The following is a 7,931-nucleotide window of genomic DNA, read 5'->3' on the forward strand; positions in this document are numbered from 1 at the left end:
GGTAAAAGAGTTTACCCAAAGATCGAAACCTAAGCTCTTATAGGAATCTAAGATAAAAAATAATATTTCATTGATAATTACTTTAATTAGGTTATTTACATGAGAAAGCAAATACTTAAATAGATGTAATACATCAAGATGAGAAGATATGACAGAAGATTATGAACAAATTCTAGAGATAAAATCTTGTCATATTAACCAAGATCAAGAAATATTAATTTACCATACTAATCTAAATCTAGACTATTCCAATCCAAATGATATTGTGCACATATTGCATTTTATATTCCAATAATTTTTAATTAGAAAAATGGTGCTCTTGGTAAAATTTGTGGTGTCTTTATTGACGACCCAAATATAAAAGTAAGAGTGTTTTTTGCCATAGCCAAGTTTTTTATTTTTTATTTATTTATCAGTAAAAGATATGTTATATTAAATATAATATATAGAGTTATGATAAAAAAAAAAAACGAAACAGGTACTATCCACATTAATGGGAAAGTGTGAGTGAGCCTCACAGGTTATACACCACTGCAAGGAAGTACATTACCACCGGTTATTAATAATCCTTGTCCAATTGGAAACCAAATCTGAAAAGTGGTGATCTCGACAAACCGCGAAGTCGGCTTCGGTTACAACTTACAAGTTATAAAATAAGTCCTAAAAACAATATTTCATTTGAGTGCAAACAAGAACCACACCTTTACTTTCAAATTGATAAACTCATTCACTCCAATTCGGCAAGTTCACAACACTAAACTTATTTATTTTATTTTGATCATATAATGCCCAAACACTGGTATGGCACCAAATTATACCAAACTTGTGTAAAGAAATCAAAGTATCTTCACATTTTGAAGTTAGCACTTATTAAGTGAGAATCCAATTAAGGACCTACTGACATCAAAACTGACTCGTAATACAGGTGTTGCTGCACTGTCCCAATAATTGAAATTGATCCAAGTAATACAGGTGTGGCTGCAAAACCCAAACAGAAAACATTGTTGTCCACGGGCACCATGTAATTCTTAGCCGGCAAATCCAACGATACATTACCGAACTGAAAAGCAACACTGGGAACCCTAACCGGAGTTCTAGATGTGAGATTAAAACAAGTGTCGAATAGACCGAATCGTCCAGCAGTTGGTAACCCTTGGGTGGCATTGACAAACTCATCGCGTAAAATGTTGTACACTTCAGGTGTAAAGCGAGTCACAATCGTTCCCGAGTCAACCAAGACTCCGCCTGATCCACTCGGACTAATTGCAAAGACTGATGGTGAAATAGGCAGCATTTGTCCACCAACACTTATTCCTGTTAAACCAACGTAATACTTGGTGGGTCTTTTACTGTTCCGAATCAACGGAGTAGTAATAGCGTCGTTAGATGTAGCAATTAAGCCGAACTCAAGAGTCGAAGACGTGGTGGAGTCTATATCAACAAGACAATAAGAAAAGGAGGGGTTGTTTATTTGTGAAGGAAATGCGAGCGAGCTAAGACCAAGTCCTAATATACCAGCTGCGCCAACAAACAAACCCGTGTTATTGCGACCACACCCCATAGCAATATTATTAAACACCGAGTTATCTAACGTTAAAGTCTCCGTTATGAAGTCACCGACAGTGGTTGAATTGTCGCCATACTCAACCCCATAAAGACAGTTGTTGCTACTACTACAAGCAGAAATTTGAAGTTCCTGGCATTGTTGTGAGGCACATGGCAGTGGTTTATATGAAGAAGTGGCTGGATCGAATAATGGATCAGTTTGTTTATAACATTCCCTACAAGGTGCACATTGTATCCAAGTTATGGTGCTACCCGTATCAATCGCAGTGTAAAATTGTTTAGGTGGAGTACCAATACCAAATCTCACGAAATACTGCAAACTTCCTTGATTTAGTCCTGAAGTGATAGGAGTTTCTATATTCATAGCCATAAGACCCAAGCTCTTCTCATTTTCTTTAGTAGCTAAGTTTACTTTCTGGTTAAGAAAATTTACTCGGGCCGAGTCATGTTGGAGTCTAGAGAGTGTTAGATCTCTATAGTTTTTAAATGGTGATTTGTAGAGTGTCTCGCGAGAGTAGAGTTTGAGTGCTAAAGATGGACTAGTAGTGATCTTTTGTTGTGATTCTAGTGGTTGGACGGAATTAGGATTGAAGGAGATAATCTCAAGTGTTTTCTGAATAGAAGCAGACACGTCGAGAACAGAGGTTTTAGGAATTTTTTCTATTGTACGAGACAAAACTGAGGAGAAGAGAAAAATAAAGATAGCTAGGAACATAAAGGAAAGCTTTGATTTCACCATGGCTGATGTGTGAAGAAAGGAGAATGATAATTGGCACTACTGAAGATCGAACGAATACTCGATTTATAGAAAGAGAGCATAATTATAAGAGAGCAAGTGTAGGACTTAGGAGTGGACATGATTAAAGACAGTGACTGAGTGAGTTACCTGGAAAAGAGAACACATGTGAAGACGACGTACTAACCTTTTCTGCATTGACATGGCTTTGGCTAGATAATATAGCAGTCATTTTGGTTTAGGATTTTTCTCTAGGAGGAACTTAGAATGCAACTTCTGAAGGATCGGAGAGAAAAAAGTCAACTTGGGTCTCCGAGGATGCACCCAAGATGCAACTTAGAATGCAACTTCTAAAGGATCGTGTTCAACTTATGAGGGATATGTAAGGGAATAATATTCACATCCAATGAATATCAAGCACGTGTCCAGCATAAACGTCTTCACCAACCAACCTACGATCCTCGTCCTCATAGCTCGCTTCTTAGCGACTCAACTACAGCAAGCGATCTGGCCCAACATTCGCCAACCGAACCAAAGTCTTTGTCACCCGAGCTTGCTTCATAGTGACTCAGTACACACGAACGACCTCACCCAACAGCGACCTCAGGAGCTCTCGCTCTCCTCAATCAGTAACGAAAATCTTAATTATCGTCATCAATAGTCAATACCGTGGCTTCAAGCACGCTTCACAATAATTGTGTTTAACTCGCCATCATGACACGCCGCGGACGTGTCCCGAAGTCTGGGATCGACACGGGTGAGCCGGAGGTACCTAACCCTTGCCTATATAAAGAGGATGAGGAACTACGTCTTACCTGATTCAAGTTCCCCCCAGAGAGAGAACTTGATACGTAGGCAGTTCGTCCATATGAACTTGGTCAAACCCAATTAACCAATCCATCTCCCCCAAATTGCCTACTCCAGCAAGGTTAGACGAAACATAACATTTACATTGGCACCGTCTGTGGATTGAATTTCTTGAAAATTCATCTACTCAAAATTTACATTACTTCCAACCATCTTCTTAGAATCGCAAATTTTCAAGCCCACAAAGCATGGAAAGCCTCCAAGATCAACTGAAGATTATGGCTACCTAGATGGAAGCCATGAATGGTAGCATCACCCAGCTCCGATAGGAAAACGCCGCTCTCAAAACCCAGGTCGAGTCCCAGAACCCAAACAGTGTTACTGATAAGAGCCCAAAACTGTAGTTTTAACCCCTTAACAATCATACTTTTAGACCAATTATGTGAATAATAAGTAAGAGTTAATACCGATTCGTGTTTTATGCATTTCGTGCTTCAAAGTCCATTATGTGTAAATGTGCCACTTTAGCAAGATAAAGGAGCAAAGGTCGGTTGCTAAGGAGTTCTGTGATTAAAGGCCAATTTTCAAGAAGACAAAGCCTCTGTAAAGCCCGGTCAAAAGATGAAAAGTCAAAGTCCACGCGGGTAGAAATAGTGCACAAAGTCAATAGAACTTCCGAAGACCATATCTTTGGACTCAGACCTCGGAATTGGGCCTACCTTACGTCAAAACGACCGGCTCGGAAAGAGCTTTCCAATGGTCCAAGCCTTGGCCCAATCAGAGGAGCAAATGTGGACGAAAAGTCTGTCGAAGTCAACTGCAGCTGAATAGGCCTTTTTGGACTGAAAGTATTGGGTTTTGGGCCTGATTCTCTGGCCCAAAATGTGGCTCCAAGCCCATGCACGATTTTTGGATCTGAACATATAAAAACAAAAGCTTAGCTCTTTGTTAATGGTAGATAGTTAGACCTAGATTAGAATTAGATTAGTTAGCCTCCATTAATGAGTTTTAGAACTTAGTTTTAGAATTTCATTTCTTGTTTTAGATTAATTTCTTGAATCATTGAATATCATTCATTAGATAAATAAAATAGTTATTATTCTTGTCATTTCGATTTTTGTTATTTCAATCTATTAGATCTAGTTTTAATTCTTGTTGATTATCATTTCTTAGTTGTTAATTAGAATTTAATTATTGTTTAATTTAGATTAGTAAATTTCGTGATCTTGATATTATGTTTAGTTTAGATTCATATGGAAATGATTTGGAATGATTCTCGCTAAACCTCCATTAGAGGGGGTTGAGAAGCCTTGATGAAAGTTTGATTCCGATTATCGTAGAGTCGTCGTAATTTCTATTCCACTCTAGAAACGATTAATTCGCCATGAGAATGGGTTTAATCGTTCACATGCTAGTTATGAATTGGTAGAAATGTCATGTGTAATTAGGGATTAGGAAGAACCAATTGTTAGCGTAGCGATTCAATTCGATTACGACGATTCGTCGTTAGTGAGTTAAGTTGAGTTAAGATGGAATCAATCCCCCCTAATTCCTTATTAAAGAATCAACGTAGTATTTCCGTAGTTGAATCAATTATAGTTTGTATCTTGTAGGTAGTTGCATCGTAGTATAATTCCCCTTCGTAAAACTCTCATTAGACTTAAAACCGATTAATTATACTAGAAAACATTCCATGCTAGAGAACTAGGAGTGGAACGAATTTGTTACTCCACTCTATTTCGATAGATTTGAGAGTAGAAACTTGATAAATATAGACTCGTAATAAGTTTTAGTTTACTTACGTTTTGAGTTCATCGTTCATTTCGTAGGTAAACTATTCAATATTATCTTTTATCAAATGGCGCCGCTGCCATCTTAGTTTCACTTTAGCATTGTTTTCATAGTATAATTAGCCATTTTTAAGTCCCATTTCACCCGCCCACCCTTGTTTGATTCATACTGTGGTTGTTCATTTCAGCATTGAAAAGTTCCGCGAAAAATTACACGAGCGCCGATCACCGCTTCATACCGAAGCCCGCTAAGTTAATGGAACATAGACCGCCCCCATACCGAAGCGTGACCCGCTTAAGTTATTGGAACACGAGAGCGATCCGGCTTCAAAGCGAGCGACCCGCGCCCTAATTTGAAATTTGCCGGATTTCCACAAGTTTGTTTTGAATTCGATTTTTCAAGTTTTTGGTGTTTTAACTTGTTATATACACCGAACACGCGTAAACAAGACGCTATTCATAAGCGAAGCAAGGAGGGAATCGTATTCCTTTCTTCCACACCTCGCGATCTCGGTTAGAGGTTTCTACTAGTATATCGAATTGTTTGGAGTGTTGCATGTTTAGTTAAGTTCGACTTAGTCTTGCATAAGATTAAGGTCTGGTCGAAGAAAAACAACTAACGTAATTATCGGCAACGTCAACAAACAAGTCTATCTAGTTTCCCACCCACTACACCTCTAGCTACTATTTCACACACACCACCCGATATTATGGATGAAAAAGAGAGACTCCTCTCTCCGACTTTTATAAAGCCTCGAGCGATAGCCCTAAATCTTGCATCGTTCTAGCGGACCAATTGGGGATTTCCAAGATCCCCAAATATATTTAATTTGTTACCCGCTTTTCATGGTTTAGACCATGAAAAACCTTATCAACATTACGCGTAGGATTGAACAAGTCCTTATAACAATCCACCATCCTACGGTTGGTGCGGAACAAATTAAATTGAGGGTATTCCCTTTCACCTTAGCTGATAAGGCGTCCCGGTTAAGCCCTTGGCGCTAATTCTCGTGGACTCGTGGGCCAAACTTGTTCAAATTTGTTTATGGAACATTTTTACCCACCCCTAAAGACGGATGAAATGCTTTCCAAGATTCACTTTTTCGGAGTAATCCCCATGAATCATTTTCATAGGCTTGGAATCGTTTCACCGATCTCCTTATAGAGTGTCCATACCATCACCAAGCAAAAGACACGTTAGTTCGCGTGCCTTTTCAAAAGACTTCTACACCACCATAAAGAAGTCCTAGACATAATGAATGGGGGTAGTTTCTAAGTAAAGGAGCCTCAGAGGCATATAAATTTTTGGAAGATTAGACTAAACTTAAGCGTAATAATGGGGGTAGACGATTACTCCGCTCCACTAGTTCTTCTTCATTAAGGCTACGGTATGTTTGAGGTTAAATCAGATCCCGAGCTTAAAACTCTAATTGAATCCCTCACAAAAGGTAGAGGCCATTTCTGCACAACAAAAGCCTATCCCCAGAATGAATGTAAATTCAAATCCGTGTAGTTTCTGTTAGAGTCCCGAGCATCCCGACTTCCATCGGCCCTATAGCCTATGAACATTCTTGTTCCATTAATAGTGAACCTAACGCCGCGGAGACAAAATCCCAACTTAGGTTGGAGAAATAACCAACAAGTCACACCTACTTTGTGGTACAATAATCAATATGTTAGGCCAACGCACAGTTATAACCAAGCTCCACCACAACAAGGACAGGATCAGGGTAATTATAATAATTATAACAACCAAGTGCAACCTCGACAAAGTCAAGCACAAGGTCAATGTAGTTATAATAATTATAATGCTAATAGAGGTATCGTTCCGGTAAATAATAACTATCACAATCCATAAATAATCAACGCGAGATAGTTCGGTCCACACCACCCGTGACTACTACACCCACACAACCGGATCGTCTTGACACCTTCATACAAGTGAGCCAACAACTTTTCCAAACCATGGCTCAATCTAACCAACACATTCTACAATCCGTTAATAATTTAAACCAACAGTTAGCCCAAGAGAAAGCCCAACCAAAAGTGGTTTCCGTGCCAAGCGATACCCAACCCTAGAATAGCAAAACAGCCTTTGAGGTAGAAGCGGTAATACTAGTATGGAAACTACATCCGTAGGTCATTTTAAATGCCATCACTACTCTCCGATTCGGAAGAGTGGTTGATAACAAAGTAACTATGCCTATAGTTACCCCATCAAGATTCCCTACACCGGATATCGAACTAGATACCGAAATAGAAATCGAAGAACCTACCACTTTAGTAGAGATACGGTTAAACCACAACCTAAGAAACAAAGCCAAGGTTAGACATCAAGTCGAGCCATACGCTAAATATAGAGTTTAAACCACCGTTCCTCGTAAATTAGCCATGCTAACTGTGGGATACTAACTTTGAGGAGATTAGGAACGTTTTCAAAAATCTAACGATAAACCTTCTTTTTCTCAAGCTATAAAAAGCTACCTAACCACGCTTAAGTTTCTTAAGGAGTTGTGCACTACTAGGCGTAAGACCAACATACCTAAAGACGCTTTCTAACCTGAAAGTTCCTAACTTTATCCGAAAATAATGGAATTGTTAAGTACAAGGACCCCGGTCGCCCCATCGCATAATGCACCTTAGAGATTCTCACACGACGATCGGCTTACTAGACTTGGGGGCTAGTGTTAACTTACTCCCGTTTTTATTTGTATAAACAAATAGGTCTAGAGGAGATGCAACCTACTAAAATGACATTGCAATTAGTCGATCGGTCTATTAAATATCCTAAGGGTGTGGTTGAAAACGTGCTAGTTAAAGTCCAAATTTTTACTACCCAAACCGACTTCGTTATCCCCGCACACGCGAAGTCACTAACGACTCTGTACCTATCATTTTAGGGCATCCCTTCTTATTACTCGCCAACGCCATAAACCGCCGCGATGGTTCGATGTCCTTGTCCTTTGGCCATCTTTCTATTGAGGTAAATGTTTTCAAAACGAGGACACAAGATATCGATTCATCTACAAATG

The 7,931-nt window shown here is 39.2% G+C and overlaps 1 pseudogene; it reads right to left on the reverse strand.

Annotated features, from left to right (window-relative positions):
- Positions 1–654: 654 nt before the first annotated feature.
- Positions 655–2,553, reverse strand: LOC147477841 (protein ASPARTIC PROTEASE IN GUARD CELL 1 pseudogene; annotated as a pseudogene).
- Positions 2,554–7,931: the final 5,378 nt, after the last annotated feature.

The sequence above is a fragment of the Coptis chinensis genome, chromosome 9, assembly GCF_015680905.1.
Source record: "Coptis chinensis isolate HL-2020 chromosome 9, ASM1568090v1, whole genome shotgun sequence".
Classification (NCBI taxonomy): domain Eukaryota; kingdom Viridiplantae; phylum Streptophyta; class Magnoliopsida; order Ranunculales; family Ranunculaceae; genus Coptis; species Coptis chinensis.